Consider the following 19209-nt stretch of genomic DNA (forward strand, 5'->3'; position numbering starts at 1 on the left):
ATGCGTGTAATCAGGCCGTAGCTGCTGTCCGGACTGCAAGGCTGGGTGGGGAGTCTTTCATCTCGAGGAAGAGGTTCATTTAGTTCATGTGTATTCATCATAGGAGGTGAGTCCTTGGTAGGTTCCTGCTAGTTTAGAGTCTATTAGCCTCGGGATCGTACGATAATCAGCTACCACAGTCGCAGACGCACCAGGCTTGAAGAGCATCCGGTTTGGGATCTAACACCAACCTTTCGAATATAAGTTAGGGTCCTTAGTCACCAACAGCACGGAGGAAGGGAACCTCTCTTTAGCCGAGAGCAGGTCTCTGGAGAAGAGGAAGCTGCTTGTCCTTAACAGCTTCCCCCCCCCCGTCACAATAGTTTGGGGGTGAGCATGTTGCTATGGCTTGACTGTGCACTCCAAAACTGACATGATGGAAACTTAATCCTCATTGCCACAGTGTTGAGGAAGTGTGGGCCTAAGGGAGGAGTATGCCTCATAAGGGCTCCGCCCTCAGGAATGAATGGAAGCCAATTATAAACCGGCTTGAGGCTAGGAGGGCGACCTCTTGCACCCCACCCCCACTTTTCACAGTGGGATGATGAAGTCAAATGATCCTGACACATTAATATTGGCCTTCCCAGGTCCTAGAACTATAAATACCCAACTTCTTGTCTTGACCAATTATCTCGTGTGTGGTATGTTCTTGAACCCAAACTAAATAGGTTAAGTCAGGAAGTATTTTTAAATAGGTGAATATTAATGCTACTAAAATATACCGTAAGCTTGAGAAACATCCATGCCTGCTGCTGTCATGGTGGATCACATGGGAGACTCGCCCATTCATTCCGAGGGCCCAAGACTAGTAGATCATGAGCCTGTCCCTTTAAGCTACTGGCTACTCTCAACTGGCCCAGATCTCACAGCCCAAAGAAATCAGATAGCCATCCTCTACCCTGCAGCTCTCACTGAGACAGCATCAAAAAGCCATACTCTGACAATGACTGCACAACCCATTATTGAGGGTCTTGCCCAATACCTGGCTCCTCCGTGGACTTAGCTTGTATGCTATCCCAGACTGAATCACACTGTATGGAATTTCCCACTACCTCCTAAAAGGATATAAAAGCCAGACATCCTCTGCGTCCTGTTCTCATGATGGTTCTGTTTCTTACTCTTACTATAAGCTATACTTTGTTTAGTGTATTGAGACAAGGTTTCTCTGTGTAGCTTTGGCTGTTCTGAAATTCCCTCTGTAGACCAGGCTGGCCTTGAACTCAGAGATCTACCTGCCTCTGCCTCCCAAGTGCTGAGATTAGAGGTGTGTGCCACCTCACTTGGCTTAAGCTATTCTTTTACAAGACTCTTTTCTGGTTTTTAAAGTGAAGCTTAGTTTTTCCCAGGAAGGCCCCACGTGTGGTCTTGGAAATGATGTTCTGCCCCTTTCTAATGTTTTTCTTCGCCTAGACTCCATCATGGCCCCATGGATACAGGGCCTTCTCTCCTAACAAAGCTCATTCTTGAAGGTTGATTCAATGCCACCTCCTTTCCCGCCCTCTTCTTCTCTGCTTAACAGACTCCACTTGATTATGTAAATATGAGTCAGGAAAGACCAGAAGCCACAGCCACTAAAACCCTACCCTACCTCTATCATCTGTCAATAATATTACCTATAGAATAAAATTAGTTTGAGAGCATGAGATCACCAGTGTCCATCGGGCGTTGGAGAAGAGTTCTTACCTGAACTACTATTTCATCTCGCATGGGCTTCAATTGCCTATATCCGTTTCACCTTTCTTCAACAGGGCACCCTGATTTTCTTGGCGGTACCTACCCCTTCCCATTTCATATGGGTCTTCATCAAAATGCCAATCACCATGCCTGTCTTCAGCTGGACAAGGGATAGGGCACACTCCTCACCCTGGAGTTGATGGGCTGGTTGCCTGGAAATGGAGGTCTTGATTAGAGTGGTACAATCATGGCCAGCGGACCTTCAAGAAATGATTTGAGTCTTGAATCACAGTTTTAGCAGTCCCTTCTACCAAGGTCTCCAAAGGCCCTCTAGACCAGATCAGGATTATTCCTTTTATGGTTTTCCAGCCTCACATTCATCCAATAAATTCTTAAAACAAACAAACAACAACAATAACAAAAACCCCCAAACAAAAAAAATAACTGTTTTTGAGTGTTGCTGTTTTCAACAAAAGAATCCCACCTGACAGACAGGTCCCCATATTTCTTGATTTAGTCACCCATGTTTTTAAATCTGGCATAAAATCCTGTTTGCATGATTAGCAGCACAAGCCATTTCAAAACCTGGTGCTGTGAAACATTTTACTATGTGGTGAGGTGATTTCTCTCTTCTCCAAAACGTTCAACATCAAAATTCAGAAGACTTGGCTGCCTAGGGATAGAAGGAAGAGTGTTACTCAACAGCTAGGCCTGGATCATCTTGAGATAGCTTCCTTTTTGCATATGGTGAGAAGCCTTGGGTGATTCAGAGACTCTGTTTAGCTGATCTGCCTATGGCCTTTTCCACGTCACCGGATTTCCGATAAACAGTAGCCTTATGATATTTAAACTTCTATAATGGCTCAGGACTCCCAATGAAACAGAAATTGATTGCCACTTATAACTTGATCTCTGAATTCATAAAGCTTTAATTTTTTTAAGATGTATTTATTTATTATGTATACAGTGTTCTGCCTGCGTGTATGCTTGCAGGCCAGAAGAGGGCACCAGATCTCATTACAGATGGTTGTGAGCCGCCATGTGGTTGATGGGAATCGAACTCAAAACCTTTGGAAGAGCAGCCAGTGCTCTTAACCACTGAGCCATCTCTCCAGCCCCATATTTTATTTTCAATTGACAATTCAATTGTATGGAAATCCAGTCCAGATTCAAGGAAGGGAAAAGATTTTGCCTCTTTGGAGCAAGGGAGACGGTCAGTGGATAAAGCTCCTGTTGCCTGACAAGTGAGCCTAAATACCCTGTACCCACCTAAAAAGCTGGAAGTGGAAGCTTGCTCCTGATATCCTAGCATCAGGAGGCAAAGACAAGAGGATTCCATGGATCCAGCCAATCGGTGAGCTCCAGGTTGTGAGAGATGCTGTTTCAAACAATAAGGAGGTGAATCACAGAATTTGTTGACATGTTTTAAAATAAAAACAACAAAACACATGAAGTAAGTACATATAAATCACCAAGTGTATAGGCCCTTAGGACCCTAGAAGTTTTCCTTATAGCCCTGTTCAATATGGCCTGGACACGAATCACCTCTTTATCTAACTTTTGTGTCCACTCTGTATATACTATCCTCACAATTATCACTTACAAGTCTTCTCGGGTGTCAGATTACATTGTGGTTAAGGAGACCTCGTTTCATTTAATGATGGTCTTAAAAGCACATGGCAATGATGTGTCAAAGAGAAAACCAAGACGTACTTCAAATATCACCTCCTATCATTACAAGGGGATGAACACAGTACAATAAGATCTTCAGAGAGAGGCCACACTCACATAACTTTGATTATAATAGCATGTCATCATTTTTATATTTCATTATTAATGAGTTTTTAAGAGTGAAAACCCCACTTCAGTTTTTACATTTTATTCATTTTATGTATATAAATGTTTTGTCTGCATATATTCCTGTGCACCATATGCACGCCTAATACCTGGGAAGGACAGAAGAGGGTTTTAGATGCCCTAGAACTGGAGTTACAGAGGGTTGTGAACTACCATGTGGGTGCTGGGAATTGAACCCTGGCTCTCTGGAAGAGCAGCTAGTGCTCATAACCACTGAGCCATCTCTCCAGCCCCAGTGTTAGGTTATATCTATCTATATCTATATGCATGTATATATCTATCTATATCTATATCTATATCTGTATCTATATCTATATATCTATATCTGTTTTAGTCATCCACTGGGGAGTCTTAGAAAGTACCCACATAGACAAGCAGAGAAATCCTTTCAGAAGCTTCCAGACTCCAGGCTGAGTCCGTGAGGCCACGCCTGTGTTCCTTTCTCATCATTACTGTACTGTGTCAACTTCCCCTGCACTCATAACCCACAGACAGTTCTCTAGACTGTCTACCCTGTCAGCCCCTCTAGGCAATTTTAAGTAACTGAAGTAGCTCTCTCTTGCTGCCTTTCTTGCCTTGACACTTGGATTTGGTTGTTTTAAGGAAAAAGAAAGCTACAGGACAAGCCTCGGTCACGTCTCCTTAACTTTTGCTTTGTTATTGTCAAGGTCATTTGAGTCTAGATGGGGAGGAACCAGGAAAACTGCATGGAATGCTCTACGGACCGGACTGCACACTACGCTAAACAAAATGCATGCCGTCTTTGTGTACACTTTGATCTTAACCTAGGAGTGCCAGGCAGAACGTAATTGATTGATTATATGCCAAAGATCCATTTGAATTGTTCTGAGCTCATTTAGTTTAGTTCTGCTGACCATCAGAATGACGTGTTTGTTAGCGTTGAGCCTGTCTCTGGGTAAATCTACTGTCAGCCATGATGTTGTACAGGTCTTTCGACATGAGATAGGAAAACCCCTATCAACAATTTTTAATGGAATAAATCTCAATTTAAATTTTTAAGCCTACCCTGTCAGCCCCTATAGGCATTTGTAAGTAACTGAAGTAGCTCTCTCTTGCTATTTAATCATTTTGTATCTGGTCAATGTAATCACAATCTTCAGGGGAACTATTACAGAGAGAAAGACTAGTGGGGGGTCTCTGATGTGGGAAAAACCTTTGGCTGACAATGAAATACAGATAACTACTTCACTTTGATGCTTTTGTATATAGGTCACAAATTATAATAGAGCCTTGGTGTAATTCATCACAACATGCACGCTACAAAATCACAACTCATGAAAAAATATCATTAGCCATCATTTACAAACAATCACCGTGTTTCCTGTCTCCTGAACTACCTCAAGACTCTATTTTATTTTCCTGAATTGGCCCTTCATCTTCCCCTGATCCGTTTATGTTCTGCGAGGCCTGATGAGAGGGGGTTACTGAAATCTCATTATTTTCTTCTACAGGATGATTGCAGCATTTGCTCATCAGAAGAAGTACCAGGGTGTTCTTAAATTCGCCACTTGGAGAGACTCATAGAAAGGGATTAGCTTCTTCCTCGACTTTCTACACCCCCTTCCCCAGTCACCACTGCTAAACACAGAGAGAGAGAGAGAGAGAGAGAGAGAAGAGAGAGAGAGAGAGGGAGGGAGGGAGGGAGGGAGGGAGGGAGGGAGGGAGGGAGGGAGGGAGGGAGGGAGTCTACTTAGAAGCATCATTTCTGGGGAGATTTAAGTCTAATGCCAACAATTGTATTGCTCTCCACTCTGGAGGGGCAGCAGTGAGCGTGACAGCCACACTTGCTGATCTAACACCAATTCTTCCATTTGAACGTGATAAACAAAAGCATGAACCATCTCTCACACGATGGAAAAAGGAAGGGCCTTTCCAACTCTAAGTAGCAGCTAGCAGCTCTCAGCTTAATCACTGTGCTTTGACGCTTGCATTGCATAGATAGTTAGGCTGATTTTGAAGTGCTTTGAAGATGCTCAGCAATTGCACAAAAATACTTGGTTATAAAAAAAAAAAAATCAAGAACAACTCTTCCAAACCGTAAGTAATAATAGCATGCTTCCACCTGAGATGTGTGTGTACATTTCAATATAGATGTGTAGGTCCTGATGCTTCCAAGAGTTATTCTTTTCATTGGGGCATTTTTTTTTTTTTTTAGAGTACTTAAAGTATATAACCTTCTTAGCCCTTGAACAGGACTGTGGGAAACATTAAGTAGAAACTAGGAATGCCTCTGTCTTTCCCCATGCATTAGTTATATTCTTTAAATAGGGAGCCCTTGGCATATTGGAGTTGGAGCTCTACTCTGCTTGTATACCACTAGATTATTCTTCCCAGTGTTATATTCAGTGTAGCTTCTCCATAAGGTCTCAGTTTAGTAGAAATGAGTTCTGATATTGCTAAGACTACATGCCTTTAAACCTTGTCCTGATGCTTGGCCTGACTTTCTTATGGAGATATTCTCCAAACTTTTGAAACTTTGTAGATACATCAGTGGTAGAATATTTCCAAAGCATTATAAACAGAATAATTTTAATGATTTGGGGAAATGACCATCAAGTAATGTTCAATGATATAAATGTTATAAACTGATTTCACAGATAAGGTTTTTTGTTTGTAAACCATGTGGCTTTCCAGCCCATTTTTACTAACCAAATCAAAACCCAGATGGCTAAAAGTGCTTGCCACAGAAGTGTGAGGACCTGAGTTCAAATCCCCAGAAAGCACATAAAGTTGAGCACAGTAACACGCATCTGCAGTCCTGGTGCTTCTGTGGCAAGGTGGAAGGTGGTGGCGCCAGGAGAAGCTAATTGGCCAGCTAATAACAAGAGATCTTGCCTCAAATAAGGTGCAAGACGAGGACCATGACCAGATGCTGTCCTCTGACCTCTTTCTAGGGATATATGGTGTAGATACTTCAGTGTGTGACTTGTATTTTCATTTTCTTAATAGTGTATTTTACAGAGAAGAAATTATATTTATAAAGCCCCAATTTATCACTTCTTCTTTATATGTTGTGTTTGTGTTATCCATATCTAAGAATTCTTTGCCTAATGCAATGTTACAAAACTGTCTTTGACTGTTTGCTCTAGAAGTTGTATAGTTTTATATTTTATGTTTGGATCTATTATCCTTTTTTAGAGGGGTTATGTAATTTGAGTTAAAAAAAAAAAAAAAAAAACACTGGAACAAAGTTACTAACTGCTGGAAGACTGACTGAATGGCCCTGACACCCTGACAGCTCTGTGTCCTATGACTTCCCAAGCAAAGAGAACTGGGCATGAGATAGAACCTGTGACCACAGAAAAACTGTAAGTGAGAATTTGGGTCCTTAATTTTCCATTCTGCTTCTCTTGAGGCTGGCTCCTCTTTCCCTGGGTTTATGTATATCCATGAGATTGCCTTTTGGGATCCTTAATTATCCCTTTCCCTGGGTTAGTTAGCCTTGGGGAATTTCTGAACTTTGGCAGCAAGAGAACTTTGGCATAAACAACTACACCACATGAGTAAGAACTGTGTGTGTGTGTGTGTGTGTGTGTGTGTGTGTGTGTGTGTGTGTGTGTGTGTGTAGATAATGCAATTTGTTATATAGGGAAAACCACAAATTTTATTCTGTGTCTTTGGAGGGTGTGTCCCCTCCTGTGTGTCCTGCCGGATACAGTATTGAGTCTGGTCCTGTAAATGACGCCAGTTCTTTGAGGCTGGCTGGACGCACATCTGTCAGAGACAACTTTGCTCCACTTCTCTGTGGAACACGCAGCTGGTTAAAGGCACAGAGAAGAAGGAAGAAGGAGCCAGACCCAAAGTCTGGGGCCTCGCTTGACCCCAGTGCAAGAGAACTTCACTGTTTAGCTGCTACCTGTCCCCAGTGGCATTTATGTGCAGTTGGTGACACTGGCTACTTGGCCTCTAGCTCAGACAAACCCAAGGTTCTAGGTCTTTCTTAGGAATTACATTTTCCAGTGAGTCCCAGCTTGAGCCATAAGGCCTACTCTTTTAGCGTAAAGGCACCCTGATTCTACTCCAGAAGCCGCACCTACAAGCTAAGCTACTTCTAGGACCTGTAAGAATTAAGAAAGCTTGGGCCTTCATTTCAAAATACAAAGTCTCAAATGTTGAAATATCAGAAAATCAAAGTCCCCAAAGTTTAAACCTAAATAATAATAATAGTAATAATATAATAATACTATACTGAAAAAATGTTTTAAGTTATTTTTAAATTTTATTTTAAGCTTCATTATAAAAATATTGAAAATTAAAAATCGCATTTATATGAGAACAAACATATAAATTTTCACAAGCATAAGCCCTCAGATATTCCAAGTCACACTAGTATCCACAGTCATGAGCAGGTAAATGACATTTATAAAGAAAAAGGTCAAGAAGCTAAAAGCATGAAGGAACTAAAACTCTGTGGTTGGTATGTTTATCAGCTTTCTGTTGATGAGGAAAACTACCCGAGACAATCAAAAACAAGGAAGAGTTCTTCTTTTCCCATCTACTCCCCACTTTTGAGGCCTTCTCCAGCTGCCCAGACTTGCTCTGAGGCCCCAGGCCAGAGCCAATTTTGGCTCCTTCCAGCTGCCGTCATGATTCTATCTACCCAGCCTTCAGCAGCCACAGCAGTCTTGATGAGTTTCTCCCCATATCTCTAAGATCCAGATCACGGACGGGCTGTGCCTGGAGGTGGAGGGTGAGATGGTCATCGGGACAAAGGATAATGAGGATGACTCAGTCACTGATGGAAATGCTTGTGCTGAAGGCCAAAGGAGACAGGACCAAATGCACAGTGAGCACCTGTGTTGAGAGCATCCTTAGTCATCACTTACAGAAATCCAGTTTCCCCGAAAAGGCATACAGAAAGTACATCCACGATGACTTTAAGTCACTCAAAGGAAATACGAAGAGCCGAGGCCAGAAAGAGTAACGCCCTTTGTGGTGGGAGCTACAGAACCAATCGAACACGTGCTTGCTGATTTTAGTAACTACCAGCGAGAGCGTGAATCCACATGGCCTGGTCTCTCTCCTGGACTACTGTAATGATCATGTGACTCGGAGTTTGATTTCCTCTAAGGACGGTTGAGAAGTGGAAACGTGTTAACAAACCGAGCAGTGACTTTGCATCTGTCACCTGCCACCATGACTGGCTGCTGCTTGTCATTCCTATAACATTCCTATAAAATAAGTGATTCTGACGTCACCATGGGCTCTCTTATTTATCTGCGCTTCTTTTGGATCAGAGGCCTCCTGGCTGTCCTTTGCATTTATGTGTGTGGAGTGGGGTGTGTTTGTGCCTGGGTGTGTGCCTGTTTGCTGAAAGGTCAAAGGCTGGCCTACTCTATCACTGTCCCCCTTATTCTCTTGATACAAGGTCTCTCCCTGAAGCTGGAGCTACATTGGCAGCCAGCCATTTTACTGTCTCCACCTCTGTAACAACCGGGCTCATAGGTAGAGCTTTTTACATGGGTCCTGGGGATCCCAGCTCAGATCTTCATCTTGCAACAGCAAGTACTCTAACCAATGAGCCACCCACCCACCCCCAGCTCTTATGCAGTGTTTTTTGGGGAAAAATATGTCATTTACATTGTCTAAAATTAAAGTGAATCTAAACTCAGAAGAAGAGGAGGGAGGAGGAGGGGGAGGAAGGAGGAGGAGGAGGAAGAGGAAGTTGGTTGTTTAGTTCCCACTTTCAGTTGGTGAATGTGGATCTCGGTGGCTTTGGGCCTATGGAAACACCACACACCACAACAGAGGCGTGTGATGCTGCAATGCACCTCAGTTCATGGCAGCCAGGAAGCAAAATAGAGGAACAAGCAGGGCCCACCGTCCCCACTTCAAATGCACGCTTCCAATGATGCAACTTCCTACCGCTCCCCCGTTTTCACCACACCTCCATAGTATGGAAGGCTAGGGCTCACACCTCCAACACACGCATGCGCTCTCAAGGACATTTCAGATCCAAACTCTCACAGCTGGATGTCGCCTGTTTCAGCTTTGGGACTGCAGTCATCTGTGGGAGTGCCTTTCAGTGACCAGTCAGAACTGAAATAGCACCTCTCATGCAGCTGCCTGAAGAACTAAGACCTGGAGAGATTTTTATCTTTCAGCGCTGCAGCTGTACAAAAAAAGGAAGGCAATCGCTTCACTTAGTGAAGACCATTTGACTAAGAATGTCATAATCACACATAATCACGCAACACTTTAAACACAGAGTCCGTGGTGCTAATGCACTTTCAAAGGGAAACCTTACCAAGAAAAATGCATAAATGAATCACAGCACTAAGAAAGTCCTTACTGCTGGGAATAGCAGTCCAGTGAAGTTACATTCAGCTTCTAGCATTGTTTTAGCACATCTTGTCCACATGTCAATGTAAGTAAGATGCCAAGTATCTAGACCAAGGAGAAGACTGGCCTGAAAAAGCAGTTGCTCACTACAATGTGAAACTTCAAAATATGGTGACTGGGTTTGTAGAGACCACCTTTGGAGGCTAGAGGTCAACGTTGGTATCTTCCTCAATTGCCGGCCACCTTGTTTTGTGTAGGGCAGAATTTTTCACTTAACTTAGAGCTTAGAGAATCAGCTAAACTAGCTGACCAGGAAGCCCCAAGATCCTCCTATGTGGGAGCCCACAAAGATTCCAACTTGTGGTTTGACTCCAGGTCAAAGAGTCAGAGTTTGTGTTGCCCTCCAAGGGTGCATAGTACTGTACAAAGGCATGGCTACCAGGTCTTATACTTCAAGGCCTAATCACATGATGCTTTGCTGTGGGGCATGGTTACTAGGTATTGGGAAGGGTCTACACTTGGTTGTACTTTGATCTTGAAATGGGGAGGTCTTTTGCCTCTCTCTCCCCTTGCTAGTATATAAAAAGCTCATTAGAAAGAAACTTGAGGCTGCTGAGTATTGACCCAGGGCCCTCCCGAAGCTATCCTGTGTCTCTATCTTTTTGCTTCATCTACTTCTGCACTTCCTATCTAGCATTTCTCAATTCCCCACTCTCCCCTTCAAGGGACCCTTCTATAGGTTGGGGCTGGAGCCCAACCCTGGGCCCCGCCACTCCTGTCTTTGCTTCCTCAGTACTAGACTAGCAAGCACCCAGTTCTCAGGCAAGCACTGGAGTCTGAAGATGGATACCCACGTATGTGTAGCAAGTAGTTTGCCAAGTGAACATTTTCCCAGGCCCCAGATTGCATCTTTCAGAATTAGGTTCTGCACTAGAAAGAAGGACAACTCTGTAGAGACAAACTTTAGTGTGATGATATTTTTTTTGTGTCCTAACAAATAAAACTTATCTGGGGATCAGAGGACAGAGCCAGCCACTAGATTAGACATAGAGGCCAGACAGTGGTGGCACACATGCCTTTAATCCTACCACTTGGGAGGTAGAGAGATCTGTCTGGATCTCTGTGATTCAAGGTCACACTGGGAACAGAGCCAGACATGGTGGCACACACCTTTAATCCCAGCACTTGAGATCTCATGTCTTTGCTTGGGAAGGACACATGCCTTTAATCCCAGGAAGCGATGGCAGGAAGCAGAAAGGTATATAAGGCATGAGGACCAGAAACTGGAAGCTTTCGAGCAGTTCAGCTGAGATCCCTTCCGGGTGAGGACTCAGAAACTTTCAGTATGAGGGTTCGTGGAAACAGGACTGGCTGAGGAGTTGATGAGGTGAGGTTGGCTGTGGCTTGTCCTGCGTCACCGATCTTCAGCTTTCACGGCAATATCTGGTTCCAGGTTTTGTTTTGTTTTGTTTTGTTTTGTTTTTTATTAATAAGACTGTTTAAGATTTGTGTTGCTCTTTGGGACTTTTTATGAACATACTAGATTACATGCTTGCCTGGGTCATGTCTAATAACTAAAGGCAGCCAGTCCTGCAGCATTCCCAGAGGCCCCAGATAGACATTAGAAGGGGCAAGTAACCCAGACCTGTGTGTCCTTACCCTCGCCTTACTCGCTCACTCAGGTCAAGCATCTTACAGCTCCTTCGTAACTCTTCTTCCCACTTCTTCCCCCCAATCCCCGGAGTTAGAAGAGAGGCATTACCCTCCTGTCTGGTGCTTTCACTAAGAAATTGCCCATGGCCCAATTCCTTAGAGAAAGAAAAGAAATCACATTAAACAATCATAGACTATTATCCTAACCACTCTACCTCTATAGGCCACTTATAGGACCTATCATAGTTTTGCTTTTATTTTATTAATTTATTTTGACTGTGTGTGTGTGTGTGTGTGTGTGTGTGTGTGTGTGTGTGTGTGTGTATGTGTGTGCAGGGCCCAAAGAAGCCAGAAGAAAGCATTAGATTTCCATGGAGCTGGTGTTACAGGTAGGTATAAGACCCAGGTGCTGGGAACTGAACCCCAGTCCTGTGGAAGAATGTCACAGGTTCTTGCTTAACAGCTGAACCACCTCTCTAGTGCATTGTGATTCTTATTATAACCTCCAGTAACTGTTAATATACTTGCCTATCTTCCCCCAGGCAGGACTGACAAATGCCTAAGGACACCAAATGTGTGTGTTTTTAAATGTCTGCCTTGGTACAGTGTCAGACACATACAAGATGTTCATTGAATACATGAATGAACTTTGGCTTCTGACCCCTGCCCTCAGACCTGAAAAGGGCAGTCATTCTGAACTGAGAAATGACTGAATTCTGGGTAAACAACATTTGCTGAAATGCAGGGTGCTGTTAGGTAGAGATGCTCCTGAGGGCTGATACATGGAAGACAGCAGAAGGAGAGGGGAAAGGCAGGAGCATGGGAGGGGAAACTAGAGTTGGATGTTGTGAGCACAGAACAACCCTTCTGTTTTAAAGTCATGGCCAAGATCCAAATGCAAGACCCGCTGTGCCTGAGAGCTCACCTGTCCCAAAGGGCAGTTCTAAGTCCTTGGCATAATAAGGATGTTAAGAGGTACTAAGCAGACAGAGTGGAGGCAGATCTGAAGAGAAGGTTCCAGTGCCTTAAGTGAGGCCCCCTGTTTTCTAAGATGGGTGACAGACAGCTGCACCTAGAAGCTGTCTGTTGTCCCACACTCCCGGTTGAGCAGAAGAACACTATGTCCCCTTGGGTTGCTTCACATGTCTCTCACATGACCTTCACAGCTTGATCTTCAGGACAAATGAAATGTGCGTGCGTGTGTGCGTGCGTGCGTTCGTGCGTGTGTGCGTGCGTGCGTGCGTGCGTGTGTGTGTGTGTGTGTGTGTGTGTGTGTGTTTCTTGACTCCCAAATTTGAAAGGGGAGCACTCTCCTTAAGATGGTTGAAAACAAAGGCCACATTCCGTGGTGTAACCTTTCTTTCTGAGGAGTCGGACCAACGAGCCATACTTTACGGTCCACTGTTTTGATCTCTATTTTGAGATTTTTGTTCCATCTGGAAGGCTAATGTCACGGTCCAGCTTGAACAGCAACTTCGTACAGACAAGTTGAACCAAGATGAGCCATTAGAGGTGTGCCATTTGCCTCCATTCACACAGGTGTTCTTCATTCAGAACTCTTGAGCATTCCAAATGAAAGGCTCATCTTCAGTAGAGAGAAAGCAAAGCGCTATTCACGTTACCAAAGCTGGTGCTATTCTCCAGTCAAGGAGGAAGTTTAACTCATGAGGCACTTCCTCATTTTCTTAGCCAATATAATATCTAACTTCCAAAGAATATCTGTGGGAAAAAAGGGGAAAAAATAACCCCACGTATGAATGAAATTACCAAACACTAGCTGAAAATGCCTGTGTGAAATATTCTCCTCGTTAGACCCCTGGCATCCCTTTCCCTCATTCTGGATTCTGTCTTTTGTTCTCCTATATTGCAACTATAAACATTTCCAAAGAGTTCTGAGTCTTGGTTTTGTTATTTGTAAAAGGACCTCTGGGTTAGATAGTTTTCTGTTAACATGACACAAGGTAGAGCTATCTGAAAGGAGGGAAACTCAATTGAGAAAACCACTCTGTAAGATGCAGTGATATGGTGTTTTCTAAATTACTGATTGATGGGGAATGCTCAATCCATTGTGGGTGGTGTCATCCCTGGGCTGATGGTCCTGGTTCTATAGCAAGCAGTCTGAGCAAGCCATGAGGAGCAAGCCAGTGAGCAGCACCCCTTCAGTTCCAGCTCAGTTCTCTCCAGCTCCCTCCAGCATCAGCTCCTGCTTCCAGGTTCCTGCCCTGCTTGAGTTCCTGTCCTGACTTCCTTTGATGATGAACTGTAAGGTGGAAATGTAAGCTGAATAAACCCTTTCCTTCCCAGGTTGCTTTGGTCATGGTGTTTCATCACAGCAATAGTAACCCTGACTAAGACAGCCTCTCTATACCCCCTTTAATGGCAATCAAGTATTCAAATGTGTTTCGGTCTCATTGTATGGTACAGAACACAAGCTGCACATCACTCAGTGATGGGTCCCTTTTCCTTCTATTCCACACAGTTAGCACCCCACGTGTCATGGGAATGAAAGGCTATTCTTCAGTATTTACACTTACACGTAACGAAAATGTACATTTCTGCTTTGGCTTTTCATACAACAACCCAAACTAATTAGCTGCATTTGGCTAAAAAATGACCACAATCTCCAAAACCACATTTAGACAAGAGCTGAAGAATCCCCCCCCACACACACACAAAGAACTCAAGAATCTCCCTTATTCAAAACATCCTATGTTGTGAGCTTCCTTTCCCATATGTGTATGTATATATAAGCATAATGGACATGTATGTACAATGTATGTCTTCTAATCTTGTGTGAGTTTATTCTGTTTAAATTGTATTTCTGATAATACCTCATAAAATAACACACATAATAGGCAGCAATAAATCCCGTTGACCTTTGAATCCATTGCAGGCTACTAGCTGGTCCCGATAATGGTTCAAAAGTGTTTCTCCCTCCCATGTTCATATCATTCATTTGGGGATGGAAAAGTTTAAGTAGGGAGGAGAGTCAAGGCTATTAGGGAAAGCAGGGGAAGATTATCCAAAAGGAAGGATATATGAAAAAGCCATGAAGAAACTTGGTAAGCTACGTTTTAAAAAACTAAGTTTAAAAGTAAGTACCGTTCATGAGTTCATGAAGCTGCTCCCAGAAGTCATGAGTTATTAAATGAAAATTCTAGACCAGGAGAGGGCTACTTTTCCACAGGTTGTTAGTTAGAGAGGCCCCTGAAGCTTCAAAAACAATTTAAAAATTGCCACTGCTACTGACCGCTCACTGGAGCAGGGTGGTAAAACCCTTTCTGAAGACACAACATGCTCCCATCACAGGATGCATAGAAATCAAGCAGAAACTGGCTTGGAAGCTTCTTCCCTACTGATGAGCCCACACAGTGTCATGGATTATGTAGACTGCTAGGGAGAATTGTCATTAATTATTTTACTCAGCTTGTAGATCGTACACGCTACACGACTCACCAGTTAGACGAGATGTGTCCAATGGCGCAGTAATGGAAAGTCTATGAGAGTAACCAATCACTTTCTGCTTGGGTTTGATACCCATTCCACAGTATTTCTATCAAGTCTGGTACTATAAACCTGGTCAAAAGCCCATGGCAGCTGTTGGATTTTGCCCATCAAATTGCCTTCTGTAGTAATGATGCTTATATTCATAAACTAGTGCTGCTGTTGGCTTTGGTCTGAAAAGCTGCTTTCTGTGGTTGGTGGTAAATGTAGAGTCTCAAGAGCTGATCAAAGTGCTGAAAATAAGGGACTGTTAAATGATCAACCATAAATGGGACATATATATCACCTCCCATCCCAAAGCATAAAGAACATCATGGAAGTGGGTTGGGTGTACAGAAGACTGCAAAGCCTGGAAGGTGGCTGCAGTGTCGTGGAACACTGTCTTCTAGGTATGAAACTGCACTCTTGAACTCATAGCAGCCATTACTACCTTCCCAAGAATGGGTCCATCTACATCCTGTCATGAAGGAAAAAGAGTGTTCACAAAGCTCCATGACTTCTTGAGGATTAGATAGTTAATAATCACTTGGGGAGGGAGAGTCACTTTCTTCAGTGATATCACCTTGGGCAAATCCTACAAAATCTTCTTCAGCCATACCCCTGTAAGCAGCCTCAATGATACTCAATGGGTCACCAAAGAGGAGGAAGGAGGGGAGAAGGAGGAGGAGGAAGAGAGGAGGAGGGGGAGGAGGGGAGGAGGAGGGAGACAAGAAGGAGGAGGAGAAGAAGAAGAAGAAGAAGAAGAAGAAGAGAAAAATAAAACAGTAGTTGGTAAGAAGAAGGTAATCAAAACAGAGGAGGGTAATGGGTGAGGGTGAATATGAAAAAATATATTATATATATGTGTTTATATATATATGTATGTGTATGTATGAAAAATATCATAATGATACCTATTATTATATATAACTAATATATGCTGATAACCTAAAAATCTCTCAACATATAGGGCTCATGCTGCTGAAAGAGTGTAAAATAAACTATTTCACAAACATAGTACTAAAGAGCACTAACTCACACAGTAAGAATATTTTTCTATTTTCAGTGTTCTCCAAAAGAATAAATGTTGTGGAATATTGTTTTAAGATGTGTTACATTTGTTTATTCCCTAGAACATTTGTTTTAATGATGCAAAGATGTGCTGCATTCTTTTATGTTGCATTTGTTTAATTCTGTGAAGTTGTGTTACTTTTCCTGTCTGAAGCACCTGATTGGTCTAATAAAGAGCTGAATGGCCAATAGCGAGGCAGGAGAAAGGATACGTGGGGCTGGCAGGCAGAGAGAATAAATGGGAAGAGAAATCTGATAGGCTGGAGGAGCAAGAGAACAAGGAAGCTAGGGACCAGCCACACAGCCACACAGCTAGCCAAAGAGGAAGAATAAAAGGCAGATATATAGAAGTAAGAAAAGGAAAAAGCCCAGAGGCAAAAGGTAGATGGGATGATTTAAGTTAAGGAAAGCTGGCTAGAAACAAGCCAAGCTAAGGCTGGGAATTTATAAGTAAGAATGAGCCTCTTTGTATTTATTTGGGAGCTGGGTGGCGGGCCCTCAAAGAGCAAAGAGTAGTGTGGTGGTATTGTGTATTCTAATAAATTTATCTGGGGTCAGAGAACAGACAGCCACTAGATACAAAGGCTAGAAAATGGTGGCACTCACACCTTTAATCCTAGCATTCCAGAGATAGAAATCCCTCTGGATCTCTGTGAGTTCAAGGCCACATTGGAAACAGCCAAGCATGGTGACACACCTTTAATCCCAGAAAGCCAGCCTTTAATCCCAGAAAGCCAGCCTTTAATCCCAGGGAGTGGTGGTAGAAAACAGGAAGATATATAAGGCGTGAGGACCAGAAACTAGCGGCATTTTGGCTGGTTAGGCATTTTGGCTGGTTAGGCATTTGGCTGGTTAAGCATTTGGCTGGTTAAGCATGTGGCTGGTTAAGCTTAGTAGTTCAGCTGAGACCCATTCCGGATGAGACTCAGAGGCCTCCAGTCTGAGGAAACAGGACCAGCTGAGGAATTGGCAAGGTGAGATAGCTGTGGCTTGCTCTGTCTCTCTGATCTACCAGCATGGACCCCAATAACTCGCCTCAGGTTTGATTTTATTAATAACAACTTTTAAGATTCATGCTACAGAGTAGAAACAACCAACTACAAATAAATAAATCAAGAATATTTTCTTTAAACAAACTTAAATTGCATGTATTATTTCTTGTGGAGAGAGAGAGGAACATATGTACCAAAGCACCCATGTGGAGGGCAGAGGACAACATCTGGGAGTCAGTTCTCTCCTTCCATGATGTGGGTTGCAGGGATCAAACTCAGAACATCATGCTTGACAGCAAGCACCTTTATCCACTGAGCTATTGCCCTCCCCCTGAAAAAAATTTAGTTCAGCACCTGTACACCTGTGCTACCTCTCTCACACTAAAATCTCTTCTCCGGAAAACAAACAGTAGACCTCGGGTCTCAATAAGCTTTTAGGGTCTGAGATGCATGACTTGACTTTGTAGACAAATTCTAAACAGTCTTAGTAAATAAGAAACACAGAGCCAAATATAGAGGTAATAGCCAATCAGATCAGAGCATTAGCAAAGAGCCACGACTACCTTATCTTACCACCTTGCCGCCATTGCTTCCCCAGAGAGCTTCTTCCTGTGTGGCTTGTGTTTTTATTGCTTTCCTGTTCTGCCTTCTCATTGGCTCTAAGCCCAGCCACATGACTTCCTTGTCACTGCCTGTCTATACAGACCTTCAGGTCTCTATGGTTGGTACTGGGATTAAAGGCTCGTGTGACCACACATGGCTGTGTCCTTGACCACACAGAGACTCTGCCTGCCATGTGATCAGATTAAGGGCATGTGCTACCAACGGCGGACTTCTGCTTAATGGCTGTTTGACCTCTGATCTCCAGGCAACTTTATTTATTAACATACAAATAAAATATCACATTTCATCACAAATAAAATATCACCACATGACTTTGTAGTCTTTGCATCGAGTCCTCTATTTATAAAATGCCGTATCTTTCCTTCTACAAGACATTTGTTCAAACGAAAGCAATTCACCTTATTTTTTCAAGATTTAGTAAATTTCAGAAAGGTTGATTCATCAATAACTCAAGCATAGAAACAAAAAATACTTGCAGGACGGCAAGATTGCTCAGCAGCTAGAGATGTCATACCAAGCCTGGTGACATGAGTTGAATCCCTGGGACTTATGTGATGGGGGGAGGGAACTGACTCCTGCAGATGGTCCTATGACTGTTTCACACATATAAATGAGAGCACACACGCGCACACACATACACACATACATAGGTGCATAAATATATGTAATCCTAACAAATATACTTGCTAAATATGTTTGCCTCTAACACTGGTGATCTCCTTTGGAGCAGAGACCAACAGACCATCAGTGGAGCAGCTGGCACCAGCGGAGAGGTGGGAAGCAAGAAGAATGGCTATGAACAGAGAGGCTGAAACACAGACCTGAGTTTCGTAGCACATCCCAACTGAAGGGAAGCCTTGCATCCATGCCTTACAGGTTGTCCTTCTGTGACCCCTCTCAGATAAACTCCACCCTAATTTCCCCCAAGTAACACGCTCAGCTGTAGAAGAGACAGGCCACGTGAACTCATCTGAGAGCCAACAGCATCTGAAGGCTTGGACTGTATACCTTATTTAGGGTGTCTAATGCTGTGAAGAGACATCATGACCACGGCAACTCTTATAAAGGACAATATTTAATTGATGTGGTGGCTAACAGTTTCGGAGGTTTAGTCCGTTATCATCATGGTGGGGAGCGTGGCAGCAGGGAGGCAGACATGGTGCTGGAGAAGGAGCTGCTGCATATTGATATGCAGACAACAGGAAGTAGACTGAGGCACTGGGTGGTATCTTGAGCATATATGAGACCTCAAAGTCCGTATCCACAGTGAGACACTTCCTCCAACAAGATTACACCTCTTAATAGTGCCATTCCCTTTGGGGGCATTTTCTTTCAAACCACCACAGACTGTTATGGGTATGGGGTCATTCAGAGATTCGCCAGTCTGACCATGAATACATTTTAATAAATAAGAGGCTTTATTAAATACTGGCCAGGTCCATGGGTACTGACCAATTTACATTGGTCAGATGCTTATAAAGGCAAAACCCGCAAAACCCACAAGTTATGTATT

This window comes from Peromyscus leucopus, chromosome 19 (assembly GCF_004664715.2).
Source record: "Peromyscus leucopus breed LL Stock chromosome 19, UCI_PerLeu_2.1, whole genome shotgun sequence".
NCBI classification, from domain to species: Eukaryota; Metazoa; Chordata; class Mammalia; order Rodentia; family Cricetidae; genus Peromyscus; species Peromyscus leucopus.